Source organism: Salvelinus namaycush, chromosome 35 (genome assembly GCF_016432855.1).
Source record: "Salvelinus namaycush isolate Seneca chromosome 35, SaNama_1.0, whole genome shotgun sequence".
In the NCBI taxonomy this organism is placed as follows: Eukaryota; Metazoa; Chordata; class Actinopteri; order Salmoniformes; family Salmonidae; genus Salvelinus; species Salvelinus namaycush.
This window is the reverse complement of record NC_052341.1, coordinates 33,470,270-33,488,213: the sequence shown is the minus strand read 5'-3', so window position 1 is coordinate 33,488,213 and position 17,944 is coordinate 33,470,270. Positions and strand designations below refer to the sequence as shown.

Below are 17,944 nucleotides of genomic sequence, written 5' to 3'. Positions count from 1 at the left end.
AGACCGCCACTGCGCCTCCACGGTCCAGTGCATCCGGTGCCTCGGCCAAGGACAAGGCCTCCTGCATGTCTCCCCAGCCTGGTGAGTCCTGTGCCTTCTCCCAGAGCCAGGCCTCCTGTGTGTCTCTCCACTCCAGTGGGGATCCATGGCAAGAAGCCTCCAGTGATAATCCATGGCACGAAGCCTCCAGTGATGATCCATGGCACGAAGCCTCCAGTGATGATCCATGGCAAGAAGCCTCCAGTGATAATCCATGGCACGAAGCCTCCAGTGATGATCCATGGCACGAAGCCTCCAGTGATGATCCATGGCACAAAGCCTCCAGTGATGATCCATGGCACGAAGCCTCCAGTGGTGATCCATGGCAAGAAGCATCCAGTGATAATCCATGGCAAGAAGCCTCCAGTGATAATCCATGGCAAGAAGCCTCCAGTGATGATCCATGGCACGAAGCCTCCAGTGATGATCCATGGCACGAAGCCTCCAGTGATAATCCATGGCAAGAAGCCTCCAGTGATAATCCATGGCAAGAAGCCTCCAGTGATGATCCATGGCACGAAGCCTCCAGTGATGATCCATGGCAAGAAGCCTCCAGTGATGATCCATGGCACGAAGCCTCCAGTGATGATCCATGGCACGAAGCCTCCAGTGATGATCCATGGCACGAAGCCTCCTGTGAGGTTCCATGGCATGAGGCCTCCAATGAAGGACGTCAGCCCGGAGCCTCCAGCGACGCCTTCTAGTCCGGAGCCTCCAGCGACGCCCTCTAGTCCGGAGCAGCCAGAGTCTCCCTCCTGTCCGGAGCAGCCGGAGTCTCCCTCCTGTCCGGAGCAGCCGGAGTCTCCCTCCTGTCCGGAGCAGCCGGAGTCTCCCTCCTGTCCGGAGCAGCCGGAGTCTCCGTCCGTCAGTCAGGAGCTGCCGGAGTCGCCCATCACTCCGGTGCTGCCGGAGTCTCCCGCCTGTCCGGCACTGCCGGAGTCTCCCGTCTATTCGGGGCCCGCTGAAAGGTCCCCAGTCCGAGGTCGGCGGCGAGGGTCGCCGCTCCAAAGGCGCCACATAAGTGGGCCAAGACTATGGTGGAGTGGGGTCCACGTCCCGCACCAGAGCCGCCACCGCGGTGAAATGCCCACCCAGACCCTCCCCTATAGGTTCAGGTTTTGCGGCCGGAGTCCGCACCTTTGGGGGGGGGGGTACTGTCACGTTCTGACCTTAGTTCCTTTTTTATGTCTTTATTTTAGTTGGTCAGGGCGTGAGTTGGGGTGGGCATTCTATGTTGTTTTTCTATGTTTTGTTCTGTTATATTTCTACATGTTTGGCCTAGTATGGTTCTCAATCAGAGGCAGGTGTCAGTCGTTGTCTCTGATTGGGAGCCATATTTAGGTAGCCTGTTTTCTATTGTGTTTTGTTGGTGGTTGTTTCTTGTGTTAGTGTTTGCACCATACGGGACTGTTTCGGTTGTTTGTTTGTACTTTTGTTATTTTGTTCAGTGTTCTGTTGGGTTATTAAATATCTCATTATGGACACTTACCACGCTGCACATTGGTCCGATCCTTGCTACTCCTCCTCAGACGAAGAGGAAATCCGTTACAACTGTAGATCACTTTATATAATCGGATCTGTTTTATTTTCTTCAAATTTTTAAGCTAACAATGGGTAGGCCTGTGCTTTTTTCCATTTTGTTTAATTAAAGGTACTCCTGGTTTTAACTTCACAGCCCTTCACTGACACGGAGGTAGGCTATTTAAAGCGTGCATGGTGGGTTGAGGAATTGGCCGACAAAATCTATGTACAGTACATTCGGAAAGCATTCAGACCCCTTAACTTTTTCCACATGTTGTTACGTTACAGCCTTATTCTAAAATTGACTAAATTGTTTCCCCCCCCCTCAATCTACACACAATACCCCATAATGACAAAGCAAAAACTGGTTTTTAGAAATGTTAGCAAATTTATAAAACAACGGAAAACTGTAATATCACATTTACATAAGTATTCAGACCCTTTACTCAGTACTTTGTTAAAGCACCTTTGGCAGCTATTACAGCCTGGAGTTTTCTTGGGTATGACGCTACAAGCTTGGTACACCTGTATTTGAGGAGTTTCTCCCATTCTTCTCTGCAGATCCTCTCAAGCTCTGTCAGGTTGGATGGGGAGCGTCACTGCACAGCTATTTTCAGGTCTCTCAAGAGATGTTCGATCGGGTTCAAGTCCGGGCTCTGGCTGGGCCACTCAAGGACATTCAGAGTTGCCTTGTCTGTGTGCTTAGGGTTGTTGTCCTGTTGGAAGGTAAACCTTTGCCCCAGTCTGAGGTCCTAAGCACTCTGGAGCAGGTCATCAAGGATCTCTCTGTACTTTGCTCCGTTCATCTTTCCTTAGATTCTGACTAGTCTCCAAGTCCCTGGCGCTGAAAAACATCCACAGCATGATGCTGCCATCACAATGGATCACTGACTGAATAGTGCCAGATTTCCTCCAGACGTGATGCTTGGCATTCAAGCCAAAGAGTTCAATCTTGGTTTCATCAGACCAGATAATCTTGTTTCTCATGGTCTGAGTGCTTTAGGTGCCTTTTGGCAAACTCCATGTGGGTTGTCATGTGCCTTTCACTGAGGAGTGGCTTCCGTGTGGCCACTCTACCATAAAGGCCTTGATTGGTGGTGCTGCAGAGTTTGTTGTCCTTCTGGAAGGTTCTCCCATCTCCACAAAAGATGTCTGGAACTCTGTCAGACAGACCATCAGGCTCTTGGTCACCTCCATGACCAAGGCCCTTTCTCCCCCGATTTCTCAGTTTGGCCGAGTGACCAGCTCTAGGATTAGCCTTGGTGTTTCCAAACTTCTTTCATTTAAGAATGATGGAGGCCACTGTGTTCTTGGGGACCTTCAATGCTGCAGAAATGTTTTGGTACCCTTCCTCAGATCTGTGCCTCGACACAATTCCTGTCTCGGAGCTCTACGGACAATTATTTTGACCTCATGGCTTGGTTTTGCTCTGACATGCACTGTCAACTGTGGGACCTTTTATTAACAGGTGTGTGCCTTTCCAAATCATGTCCAATCAATTGAATTTACCACAGGTGGACTCCAATCAAGTTGTAGAAACATCTCAAGGATGATCAATGGAAACAGGATGCACCTGAGCTAAATTGAGTCTCACAGCAAAGGGTCTGAATATTTATGTAGTAAGGTATTCTGTTTTAAATTTTTAATACATTTGCTGAAATTTCCTTTTGCCTTTTGCCTTTTGGTAGACAGTCATTGTAAATAAGAATTTGTTCTTAACTGACTTGCTTAGTTAAATAACGGTTAAATCAATATAAATAAATGGACAACTTTTTTTTAAATAAGTTTTGTATTATTTACTAATTATGATTTTGATTTGGACAATTTATGACTTTGCATAATATGGCATGGCCCAATGCCACACGAGTAAATCGAATCCCTGCATGAATCAATAGAATTTATTTCCATGATCTGTGAATTTGAGGTTTCAGGTTTGTGCTGTTGTCTAACCTGGCAGAGAACCACAACGAAAAGCTTACTATTTTGTACACCGCAGGTCAAAACATCAACCACTGACTCATATTCAGTTTTGGAGAGGTAACGTTTATATTCCAGAAAATTCGTGCTCAAAAGTTCATGGACCCAAATTGCATCAATTTCTTTCGGTAACCATCTGCCTCTTGGCTGTACAGTTTAGCTTAGACATTGAGCCTACTGGAGGTGAGGATCAGACGTGCTGCTATGAGATTGTTGTTAGTGGATCGATACCCATTAGGACTGTGGCGGTGCTTTGATCTATCGTGTTCATCTTTTATTTGAAAATATTCAATCCCCTCGATTCATTCGTTAGGGAAAAGATGTATTACCCCAGACAGGATAGCTCATGTTTAATTACAAGTGAAAGTAATTAGGCTATAACACAACATAACCTAGACATTGACCAGTCATTTGATCAAATACGTCAGGACTGCCAATCTAACGAGATTTTGCCGAGATATGTCTGTGACCGTTCAGACCATGCACATGGATGTGTAGAATTTAGCTATCACATGGATACCGTAATTCTATTGAATTGTTGTCAATCTCCCACTATTTCCCTTTACATTGTCATTAGAAATGTAGGCCAATATATGATGATACATGCCTATACCATAATCTTTCAGTGAGGTAGTGATCAAATAGGCTATATTTGTGTGGTATAATAGCCTATTCTTCAAATCTCAAGACAAATTATTGCCATATACCCTGTCCTGAGAATACTATAATAATAGTTTTCAATATTATTTCATAATAAGCTCCTATTCTGGAGGAACGATGCATCATTTCGAAAAGATGCATAAATATATGTGGTGTCGAAGTTTGACAATTATTTATTTCAAGATTTAAACTTAAATGTTAAGTCTCTGTTATTGCCAAGTTGATGTAACCCGAGACCTCCATTCATAAAGTCTTTATCAGTCATTGATCAGCCCAGATGAAGGCTGGAGAAAGACGACGAAGAGCACCGATTAATCTTATCACTTGTAGATTTGAAGATGAATCGCACATACATCCATTAAAAAAAGAGTCTCGCAGAAATGGCAGCTGGCTCTGATATTGGGTCACATATCACTAGTCTATAAATCAAAACGGACGACTGGCAGACTGGAAAGAGAGGAAGACAGCATAGGAAGCAATGTATACATCATCTATTCTAAAACATCAAAATCAATTAAATAGAGATAGATAGTCTAGCGAGCCCATGGATCTCTCCTCTTCTGAAACTTCAATATAGAAAATCCAACAACATGATGTAACATTCCTTGAATTGGACTATACATTTTCTGCAATGTCACAGAGTAAGCTACATTCATATAATACCAATCATATCCTCCCCCCCGAAAAAATATTGTCGATATAGGCTACTTATAATACATTTGCAGGATCTTCTTCAGGCTATGTACACTTTTAAGAATATGATTTTTACACCAGACGGCTGTAAATGACAGTGGTTGGCCTGACCAATGCATCTACTCTGCAAACTCTTCCTCGAGTATTTCATGAATCACGTGACAGAGATGGTGGGGGTCAACTATGGTTGCTCACCAGACTTTCTGACATATGATTTAGGAACTTGCTTCAGAGCAATACAACTTTGTGTTTTATATTATTTGCAGGGTGCTGCAAATATGAAATAAACATACCCATTGTTTCTTCTTTGCCTTCAAGAACAAAGATAAGAACTCTCATATTTCTTTGGCAGACGGTCTGGTCTCATATAGATGTGCTGCAAGGCAAGTATATATATATATATATATATATATATATATATATATATATATATTTAAAAAAAATAATAATAATATCCTGAACAATGCCCACATCTTAGGCCTCTCCTGAAACGTTCAATGGGGCCATTTATTTCTCTATCAGAAAAGGGTTGGTTGGTTACAATTTGATCAATTCTAATTGATGCCATATATATACAGTATCAGTCAAAAGTTTGGACACACCTACTCATTCCAGGGTTTTTCTAAATTTGTACTATTTTCTACATTGTAGAATAATAGTGAAGGCATCAAAACTATGAAATAGCACATATGGAATGATGTAGTAACCAAAAAAGTGTTAAACAAATCAAAATATCAAAGTAGCCACCCTTTGCCTTGATGACAGCTTTGCACACTCTTGGTATTCTCTCAACCAGCTTTATGAGGTAATGCTTTTCAATTAACAGTTTATTTTTTATTTTTTCAATTAACAGGTGTGCCTTGTTAAAAGTTCATATGTGGAATGTCTTTCCTTCTTAATGCGTTTGAGGCAATCCGTTGTGCTGTGACAAGGTAGGGGTGGTATACAGAAGATAGCTCTATTTAGTAAAAGACCAAGTCCATATTATGGCAAGAACAGCTCAAATACGCAAATAGAAATGACAGTCCATCATTACTTTAAGACATAAAGGTCAGTCAATGCAGACCATTTCAAGAACTTTGAAAGTTTCTTCAAGTGCAGTCTCAAAAACCATCAAGCGATATGATGAAACTGTCTCTCATGAGGACCGCCACAGGAAAGGAAGACCTCTGCTGCAGAGGATACGTTTATTAGAGTTACCAGCCTCAGAAATTGCAGCCCAAATAAATGTTTCACAGATTTCAAGTAACAGACACATCTCAACATCAACTGTTCAGAGGAGACTGTGTGAATCAGGCCTTCATGGTCGAATTGCTGCAAAGAAACCACTACTAAAGGACACCAATATGAAGAAGAGACTTGATTGGGCCAAGAAACATGAGCAATGGACATTAGACCGGTGGAAATCTGTCCTTTGGTATGATGAGTCCAAATTTGAGATTTTTAGTTCCAACCGCCGTGTCTTTGTGAGAAGCAGAGTAGGTGAACGGATGATCTTTGCATGTGCGGTTCCTACCGTAAAGCATGGAGGAGGAGGTGGGATGGTGTGGGGGTGCTTTGCTGGTGACACTGTCTGTGATTTATTTAGAATTCAAGTAACACTTAACCAGCATGGCTACCACAGTATTCCACAGCTATACGCCATCCCATCTGGTTTGCGCTTAGTGGTACTATCATTTGTTTTTCGACAGGACAATGACCCAACACACCTCCAGGCTATGTAAGGGCTATTTGACCAAGAAGGAGAGTGATGGAGTGCTCCAACAGATGACCTGGCCTCCACAATCACCCGACCTCAACCCAATTTGAGATGGTTTGGGAAGAGTTGGACTGCAGAGTGAAGGAAAAGCAGCCAACAAGTGTTCAACATATGTGGGAATTGTTGGAAAAGCATTTCAGGTGAAGCTTGTTGAGAGAATGCCAAGAGTGTGCAAATCTTTCATCAAGGCAAAAGGTGGCTACTTTGAAGAATCTATTTAGATTTGTTTAACACTTTTTTGCTTACTACATGATTCCATATGTGTTATTTAATAGTTTTGGTGTCTTCACTATTATTCTACAATGTAGAAAATATTAAAAGACAATAGTAAAAATAAAGAAAAACCCTGGAATGAGTAGGTGTGTCCAAACTTTTGACTGGTACTATATATATATATATATAGGATTAGTTTACATTGTTATGTGACAAATTATTATTAAAAACGGCAAGGCCTCCTGCTGCCCTTCTCATGCGATGCCAATTGGTAACAGGGGGGGATTAAATACAATAAACAGGATTTGCAAATCAAATGGATTTACTAATGTTCAAACAACTAATCATAGACCACGAGGCAGCCATGTTCACGTCAGCAATTATATCCTATATTAATTCATGTAAGGCAAGTAAACTATAATACATACTGTATATATTTCTATTCCGGACTCTGACATTGCTCATCCTAATATTTATATATTTCTTAATTCCATTCTTTAACTTTTTAGATTTGCGTGTATTGTTTTGCATTATTAGATATGACTGCACTGTTGGACCTAGGAACACACGCATTTACACCCGCAATAACATCTGTTAAATATGTGTATGCTACCAATAAAATTGGATTTGATTTGATTCTTATTTACGGAATGAGATCCTGGTGATCGGCGAATAGTGTTTCCCAATAGGCGATGTGGCCATTACTCTTCTTCGCTGTCTAGTCAGCTGCGTAGGCTAAAAGCTACCCATGTTCTCCTACGACCTCTCCCATAGTGGGCGCCTCCCGCAGATGTGTTTATAGGCAACCAATCATTGGAACTGGATTATAATACTCCCTTGTGTTTTTGAAAGGATAGAGCTCTCGTTATTGATTCTAGAGGCATTGGATGTGAAATGAATCATATTTAGTCAGTAGTTCCGCGATCTACGTTATGGCTACACTACGCTAAAATAAGGTAAGCCGAGGGCTGAAAAATGCTTGTAAATGGTTGGCTATTTTCTTTTTGATTTATGACCATATGACTCGTGCGCGGTTCAAGCAGAGTTCATAAAGCTGTATGTCTCCATATCAAACGATATTTGTTTTCTCTTCAAAACAACTGTGTCTAATCTTATGTTTGACCTATTTTGGTTACTTATAACAGCATACCCGTTATAGCATAATCGTTATCATGAATTTAGAGACCTTGATTTTCTTCATGTTGAAGATTTCAATGGAAATGTAAATAAACGTTATTAGACATTTACAACATATATCCTACCATTAACAGTTATTTTTCTTTTCTTTTTTTTAAATGAACTTTTATTTATTCAGGGTAGCTCAATTGAGAGCTCATTCCCAATGATGCCCTGAGTACACACATTTTTCTCACAACAGGAAGAACAATTTACATTACAATTAAAACAAGAAGAATAAAAATAACCACAAGGCACAACCTCAACATCAACATTTCAACAAATAAACCACTACAATGGCAAGCCTAAATAAGTTCAGGAGTAAAAATGTCTTTAACAATTCACATAATAAGTTGCATGGACTCACTCTGTGTGCAATTTATAGTGTTTAACATGATTTTTGAATGACTACCTCATCTCTGTACCCCACACATACAGTTATCTGCAAGGTCCCTCAGTCAAACAGTGAATTTCAAACACAGATTCAACCACAAAGAACAGGGAGGTGTTCCAATGACTCGCAAAGAAGGGCACCTATTTGTAGATGGATAAAAAATAAAATAAAGCAGACATTGAAAACCCCTTTGGGCATGGTGAAGTTATTAATTATACTTTGGATGGTGTACCAATACACAGACACTACAAAGATACAGGCATCCTTCCTAACTCAGTTGCTGGAGAGGAAGAAAACTCTTCAGGGATTTCACCATGAGGCCAATGGTGTTTAATGGCTGTGAACATTATGTCCTGAATACAAAAAAGCATTATGTTTGGGGCAAATCCAACACATCACTGAGTACCACTCCATATTTTCAAGCATGGTGGTAGCTGCATCATGTTATGGGTATGCTTTAGCAGTCTGGCTATTTAGCAGTCTTATTTATTTTTTAAGAACAAATTCTTATTTTCAATGACAGCCTAAGAACAGGGGGCTCCTTGTTCAGGAGCAGAACGACAGATTTTTACCTTGTCAGCTCAGGGATTTGATCTTGCAACCTTTCAGTTACTAGTCCAACACTCTAAACACTAGGCTACCCTGCCGCTTGGGGGTAGAAGCTGTCTTGGAGCCTGTTGGTCCGAGAGCCGATGCTCCGGTACCCTTTGCCAGACGGTAGCAGAGTGAACAGTCTATGGCTTGGGTGGCTGGAGTCTTTGGCAATTTTTCGGTCTTTCCTCTGATATCGAGGTCCTGGATGGCAGGGAGCTCGGCCCCAGTGATGTACTGGGTTGTCTGTACCACCATCTGTAGCGCTTTGTGGGCAATGGCGGCGCATTTGCCATACTAAGGGGATGATGCAGCCAGTCAAGATGCTCTCGATGGTGCAGCTGTAGAATTTTGTGAGGATCTGAGGACCCATGCTAAATCTTTTCAGCCTCCTGAGGGGTAAGAGGCGCTGCCATGCCTTCTTCACAACTGTGCTGGTGTGTGTTGACCACGTTAGATCCTTTGTGAAAAAAAGACTCACAGCTATAATCGCTGCCAAAGGTGATTCTAACATGTATTGACTCGGTGGGATGAATATTTATCTAATCAAGTGTTATATTCGTGTTTACATTTATTTTTATTTTTACAAATGTAATAATTTGTTTTTCACTTTGACATTGCAGAGTATTTTGTGTGGATAGTTGACAAAAAATGACAGTTAAATCCCTTTTAATCCTACTTTGTAACACAACAAAATGTGGAACATGTCAAGGGGTGTGAATACTTTCTGAAGGAACTGTATCTGATATTGAATAAAGAAATGTGTAGTCTGCCAGTGGCAAGTTAGGGTTTTGTTTATGTTTTTCTGTAAATGGGACTTTATGATCGAGACTATTGACAGGCTTATCTTGTTTTTTTTTTTGTGTGGAGTTTTGTTGGATAAATATCTATAGATAGTTGTAATAATGTTATTATTATGCAATAGCTATATTCATATGTCTTTAATTAGTTTTATTCATTTGTCTATTCATTTAACACAGCATTGTACGAGATCTTCAGTTTCTTGGCAATTTCTCGCATGGAATAGCCTTCATTTCTCAGAACAAGAATAGACTGACGAGTTTCAGAGGAAAGTTATTTGTTTCTGGCCATTTTGAGCCTGTAATCGAACCCACAAATGCTGATGCTCCAGATACTCAACTAGTCTAAAGGCCAGTTTTATTGCTTCTTTAATCAGAACAACAGTTTTCAGCTGTGCTAACATAATTGCAAAAGGGTTTTCTAATGATCAATTAGCCTTTTTATATTTGGATTAGCTAACACAACGTGCCATTGGAACACAGGAGTGATGGTTGCTGATAATGGGCCTCTGTACGCCTATGTAATTATTCCATAGAAATGTGCAGTTTCCAGCTACAATAGTCATTTACAACATTAACAATGTCGACACTATATTTCTGATCAATTTGAAGTTATTTTAATAGACAAAAAATTAGCTTTTCTTTCAAAAACAAGGACATTTCTAAGTGACCCCAAACTTTTGAACGGTAGTGACATTGCCTCTAAGTCGGTTGAAAGTGTCCTATTCACGTCATGATGCTATTGAGATGATAAGATGGATTCATGCTGTCACCCCCCTTATCTAGGGAGTTTTTCCTAGCCACCGTGCTTCTACATCTGCATTGCTTGCTGTTTGGGGTTTTAGGCTGGGTTTCTGAACATCGGCTGATGTAAACAGGGCTTTATAAATAAATTTGATTGTTTCATTGATTCTGTCTTTTTTCATAACCTTTCAGGACAGCATCCAAGAGGTCATTGGAAGAAAACTATCACGTGACTTCTGGGTGCAAATGATCCTTCAGAAGGTCAAAAAGGCCCCAATAGCTGGTGAGGCCTTTCTTGGCAATGCTGAAAAATATACCTACCATGACTTCATAACTACTACACTGAACAAAAATTTAAACACAAAGTGTTGGTCCAATGTTTCATGAGCCGAAATAAAAGATCCCAGACATTTTCCATACGCACAAAAAGCTTATTTCTCTCAAATTTTGAGCACAGATTTGTTTACATTCCTGTTAGTGAGCCGCCTCCAACATGTTTTAGAGAGTTTGGCAGTACATCCAACCGGCCTCAAAACCACAGACCATGTGTATGGCATTGTGTGGTTTGAGCGGTTTGATGATGTCAACATTGCGAACAGAGTGCCCCATGGTGGCGGTGTGGTTATAGTATGGGCAGGCATAAGCTACGGACAACAAAGACAATTTTATTGATGGCATTGGAACACCTCCCTTTTAATGTATTATCGCTGCAACTCCCCAACGGACTCCCCTATGGTTTCCCCAATGGGCATGGGGAGGTCGAGTCATGCTTCCTCCGAAACATGACCCGCCAAAGAGCGCTTCTTAATAACACCCGCCAGCTTAACCTGGAAGTCAGCCGCACCAATGTGTCGGAGGAAACACCGTTCACCTGACGACCGAGGTCAGCCTGCAGGCACCCGGCCCGCCACAAGAAGTCGCTAGAGCCCCCCCTTAACCCGGATGACGCTGGGCCAATTGTGCGCCACCCTATGAGACTCCTGATCACGGCTGGTTGTGATACAGCCTGGGATCGAAACCAGGTCTGTAGAGACACCTCTAGCACTGCGATGCAGTGCCTTAGACCGCTGCGCCACTCAGGAGGCCCTATTGATGGCAATTTGAATGCACAAAAATACCATGACTAGATCCAGAGGCCCATTGTGAGGCCCATTTTTTTAAAGGTATGTGACAACAGATGCATATCTGAAATCCATAGATTAGGGCCTAAGGAATTTATTTCAATTGACTGATTTCCTCATATGAACTGTAACAGCAATATCGTAAAAATTGTTGCATGTTGCGTTTATATTTTTGTTCCGTATATATTTGGAGATTCCCCATATCAAGGTGTCAATGGGTTTAGACACAATCATGACGCACCAGCCCACCAACCCTTGGCCCACCTGGAGAGCCAGAGCAACTTGAAGGAGTTGGATTGCTCATCGCAGTTAAATGGCAACAAATCACAGCATTCACAGCACCCAAAGGAGCGTGACCCTAACTCAAATTCTACCTTCACCAAAAGCATCTTCCCATGGATGAAGGAGTCGACAAGGCAGATCTGTAAAAAGAACAACCGAGACAAACCCGTAAAAGTATATGGTGTGTATTCAAATGCGTAGCCAAACAGATGGACAGTAGGCGAAATCCCAATTACAAATAATAGATTTTTAAGCTTGATAAATGCTAATATTATTAGGTGATTACGACCAATGGGCGATGGCTAATTCTAGCCTATTTCCAGTTTCGACTGAAGCTTAAATGTTGATATAATGTAATATCATGTTGATAAGATTCCATTTATGATTATGTTACATTTAATTTTATCTCGGCAGAACTCTCTGGTAAAGAGGAAAGCCCGACAACTACAGCCTAAAAAGGGTGTGCACTGCGTACACAAGCGGCCAGTTGGTGGAGCTCGAGGCGTTCCACTTAAATCGTTTCCTGTGCCATCCCAGGCGCGTGGAGATGCCTAACCAACTCAATTTAAAGGAAAGGCAGATCAAGATTTGGTTTCAAAATCTGAGAAGTACAAGAAAGTACAAGAAAGATGAAAAGTTTAAGGACTGTGCTCTTCATCAGGTAGCCCAGAAGCTCTTACCATCCTTGGTTATATTAATGCAATGGGTGATGATGATGATGATTATGATGCTGTTTCCCCGCCATCTTTAAAGCTGCAATATGTAACTTTCTGGGTGACTGACCAAATTAACATAGAAATGGGTGTTATAGATATGTTATGATCATTGACAGCAAGTCTAAGAAGCATTAGATCTGTTCTATTTGTGCTATTTTTATGCTTCCCATTCTTAAGTTTCGTTTTTGGGTCTTTAACTTTAGGTTTTGTACACCAGCTTTAAACAGCTGAAAATACAATATTTTGGGTTGTTGACTATATATTTCACAGTGGTTTAGCTGGTACAATGATTCTCTACACTATGCATTGCTTGTTTTGTCACATAAACTGAAATTTGTGGAACTATTAGAAGTTTAGCAACCAGGAAATGGCGGAGCGATATCTGCATATTGCACTTTTAAAAGCTCTTCGATGTAAAATCCCCTGTTTAGAGGACCTGCTTGGTTCTGGTACTGGTTCTGACCGACATTTTTGCTCATAAATTAATATGTGGAAATGGCCTGCAATGAACGGTATGTAGCCCTGTTTCTCACTGACACAGGAGTATGTATTTTCTGCCTGTATGAAGCTGGATTTGAAATCTGACTCCACTTGAAGCTGGGATGTCTCTCCTACCATTTCATTTGCTCTTCCAATTGTCCATCAACTCCGAGCTGAATCCTATGTCAACGCCACTAACACCACATATGCCTGGAATCCTTACATCGTAATGCAGAAGGAGAGAGTGTTTTTCGTTGCCGTAGCCCATTCAGAGATCGATTTATAGCCAGTAATCTAAAATAATTCATAGATTTGAAACAAAACCACTTTCTGCTTGTCATGGATGGATAAAATAAATATGAGATGAAAGGCGAGTTCCTAAGGAGTTCAGTAAACCACGCTAGAGCTCTTTGAGACATTCACCGCAATGGGGTCAGAGGTTTTGATAAAGAGAGAGCTTTAGAAAATATGAACCTTTTCTCTAACTTTAAATACACAAATATGTATTTTACAGTTATAAGGAAGGTGAAATCTTATAGTTAGTGGTTTTATAAATTGATTATACTATATTTAGAAAAATATGTGAAGCCTTATTCATACAGTTTTGTTGAATAGGAAATACTGTTTCATATTTTCATATTTGATCATATTTGTACTGTGTACTTGAGCTTGTCCTCAAAAGTGACTACAAAAGTCAGCAATGTATAACTATTTTTACCAGAAAGGTAAGATTTTCAACCTTTCTTGGAGTATGTAGCAGTACTAGTTATTGTTTATGGCCCTCTCATGATAAATCATTACTTTTGGGGATTTAAGTAGATTGCATTTAGTTATATTTAAAGCTTCAACAAAAATATTATGTCAGTGCACCAGTCTATTCAAACTCAATGAAAGCCCAACAGAAATATGTCAACACAACCCCAGAATATGTTCCATGCAGTATGCAGGACAATGATAGTATTTTATTCATAATGCTCAAGATGGCCCTGTTTATGTTGACGTGAACTTGCCATTCACTGCATATGGGATAAATAACTTGTGTAATAATACTGCACAGATGACATCAAGGCAACATAAACATACACTGTGATCCAAACACATCATACCTGTTGGGGCATAATTCTTCTCAAGAAAGAATCAAACACGTTCTTAAACTGACTCATTATTGATGGAATCCAAACTTCAGGTTGTGCAATAAAAAAAAAATTGTTGCGCAAAGGCACATTACTCGCAATACCCAAATGCATGCAGCACCTACAGGCTATTGATCCTGTCGGACAGTTCTTTATTTATATTATTTTGGTTTCTTATCCAATTATCTGAAACTACAGGTTAATGTAAAACATCAAGTGTAGTTCAAATTTAAATCAATATCAAGCAAAAACGTTTCTCACTTGTGTGTTTGTGCTAGACTTGACGTGGTGTACTTTTATAATTGGAGCAGGCATTGGAATATTAGAAAGATATTTATTACAATGTTATTTTGTATTATTTATAGGCTATTTATTAAATTAATTAATGGGAAATTCTTATTTTTTATTCTGTAAGACTGACATTTTTTTTATCATAGGGCTTAGTGTTTACAGACAGACTGACACTTATGCTCGAGGGACCGATGAATCAATCAATGTTCCTCAAAATGTTATTTAAATGTGATATCCTTTTATGTACTCTATCAAGTGCATGTAGGCTATATGCTGACGAAGAATTGTCGTACTGTTGAATAAAATGCATGTGTTGTTCAGACGTTCTACAGCACCTGTGTGTTTATTTATGACACATATTGTTTTCAAAAAGAGCATGCCCTACCTACAAATCTACTAAATGTAAAATACATAAAAAGTATGTTAAAATATGTCAAATGAAATAGGCCACACGAAGTGTAGTCTGGTGAAAATTGTATGCAATAATAAATGGTTAAAAGTCTAAAAGGCACAATGATTTAGCCGTTTCTTTGTTCCCGCTTGAACAAATAGAAGAACCAGCTGTCAAGCGTTTAGAGGATCGGAAGATTGATCATTGCATTCAAGACTCCTCTCTAAAACTTATCTCTCAGCCAGTAAAACACGCCGAGTTAATGAAATAATTCACGAGCTGCTTTACTTATACACATTGGGAACATACTTTTATTGTATCATCTTGGAACAATGGAACATTTCAGTTCACTAAACTTACATAGGCCTATTCTTGGCACACTCGTAAAAAAGCACAGCTAATTGACTACTTCGAGCACATAGCCCATCCAAATCAACCGATTGCTTCAAACTCTAAAATATCGACAAACGAAATCTTTCATTTTTTAAAGACTTTATCATTCTCCCACAGTCTGACCAGAAGGTATTTGCAGAAGCTCTGTTACGTGTTCGCGTTCTTATCAAATTGATGGGCGAGTTTGATTCAACCATTTGTCATGTTAATGTAAGACGTTTGATGGATGATCCCGATTTGACAAACTGCTGTAGGTGCCTTGCCATTGACCTAAAGTGAGTCACATGGGCTGTCACTAAGGTGATATGAGCTTTGGTAGGCAGTTTTACAGCTTTGACATACAACCTAGAGGTTAGGTTGTAGGGCACAGGGAAGATACATTATCCGTCTTCATTAATTTTGCCATAACAATACAGTATGACCTCTTACTTAGATTATACAAGTAATAACCGGGGGACGAACATATTCAATGCCAAGGCCGGATACCACAATTGAAACAATGTTTACATGTCCTCGTCTTCCAATTCATGCGCAACAAGTGATAGTTACGGGTCCGATGGGCGGTTAGTTGGTGGTTCTTCGGTGCCTCAGCATAAGACTTCGAGCCACATTCTCCGCCAGTATCAGCCACATCATATAGATCTCCAGTTTGGCACAACGGGAAACTCGGTGTATTGCTCGCCAACAGGGCCAAACGTGGACTATGGACTTCATCAATACGCTCTCAATCATGAGAAAGAACGAGGTTTCATTCTGTCGCCTGGGATTCCTGTTTCAGCCATTGGAACGAACATGCCCCCCCTGGACGAGGGGAACAGTGGGCCAGGGTCTGCACCAAGCAGCTAGTATCTTCACTTTAGCAGTGGGAAACAGGGGCAGCAAGAAGACTTGGAGAGTATTTACTCGATATTAGTTCCTTCCCAATGTAGTGATAAGGATTCTGCTGATTAACTTAAAAAACTTTCGACTGGATGAAAGTTAAGAGGAATCCCGTAAAACAGGTTGGTTAACTACTGGGACATGGTCAGCAATAACATTGTCATGACAAAAGTTAATTTATAGACAACATTACAAAATATATTTTTTTTGAGGACATTTAACAGAGACACTGCCTAATCAATGTGTCATTAAACATGTACCGTGATGCGTAAAATAAATGATCAAATATAGAATGTGTATTTGTATTAGTATAACTGCACTGTTTGCTTGGCTGCTCACAATCATCACATAATCATAATAAGTCTACATAGTTGATTCCTGTTTTCATTTCTTCGTTCAAAATTACATTTATTCAATCAGTTCCTTCATCCATTCATTCACTTTTACAGTTTAACAATATGGAGTCCCTGGCCAAAAGACTGTAATCCACACCAACTTCACCACAAAGCAGCTGACAGAGCTCGAGAAGGAGTTCCATTTCAACAACCAGGGCCGGTCGAGTGGAAATTGCCGCTACTCAAGCACAACGAAACTCAAGTTAAAATTTGGTTCCAAAACCGCAGGACGAAGCAGAAAAAGCGCGAGAAAGCAGGCACGTTTTTTTTATAAACACAGCAGTACCGGCAAATGATGTGGTAGAGATCACCTCATCTTCTCCTAATGTGTCACCAAGCTCGAAGACCAAAAGCAACCATTTTACAAATAATATTTGAAATACCGCACTCAGGGTGCTTCACTTTGCTTATCGCATTTTCAAAGATAACTCAGGTTTTACAGGTAGGATTAAGGCGCACTAATTTCTGCAGCCAATTCAGTGTAATGTTTGCACTATTCACACATGGTATTTTCAGACAAATTCGTTTTATAATTTAACTAATTATGAGAGAAATAAAATGAATGAAATATTTGTTTTGAAAATGTAAGTCTGTATTAGGCTATAAAGTATGACCATAAGGATATGGTGCAAAAAAAAAAAAAATCTATAGTTCTTCTTCTTGGTGTTCTTTTTATGCAAATAGTATTTTGAAAGGAAAATATATCGCTGTTTTGTGAAACTATTTTAAATCAGGCTACTCAGGAAATTAGGAATCAGATCGATTGACAATCTCGTATTATTGATCTCTATATAATATATGTATATATTATAAAACTACGACTAATATACAATGTTCTGTCTCTCTTTGCAGTTGAGTTCTACTCGTCCTTTTTCTTTGCATAATGTGACAGGAGAAGTCTTTCACCACACCTCGGAATACGTCCAGGGGTTCTAACCATGACAACAAACTGGATGGCGCCAGGTATCACACTAGAAGTGTTACCAGTATACCAAATTGTTTATGGGACTAATAAAAATACAATTTCAACGGTCAAAATGAATGACCTTTGAATGTGGCATGAACACAACCAGTCATTATATTTCCATCTGATTGTCAAACAAATCACGTCAAAAAGTAGGCTACCTGTGCATGTTCTTCCACTCCAAAATAATTCCAGCATCCAAACTGCATGTATACTCGAGCCATTTGATGAATGTAAATATAAATCTGTTACAAAACACCAAAATGTGTGCCTGATGACATTCAGCAATTGACATTGATTAGGCCTAAATTAAGTGATTCGTCTTGTTGACA

The 17,944-nt window shown here is 40.2% G+C and overlaps 2 pseudogenes; both read left to right on the top strand.

The window, feature by feature from the left end:
• Positions 1–11,808: 11,808 nt before the first annotated feature.
• LOC120029697 lies at positions 11,809–14,335 on the top strand (annotated as a pseudogene).
• Positions 14,336–15,791: 1,456 nt separating this feature from the next.
• Positions 15,792–17,026, top strand: LOC120029696 (annotated as a pseudogene).
• Positions 17,027–17,944: the final 918 nt, after the last annotated feature.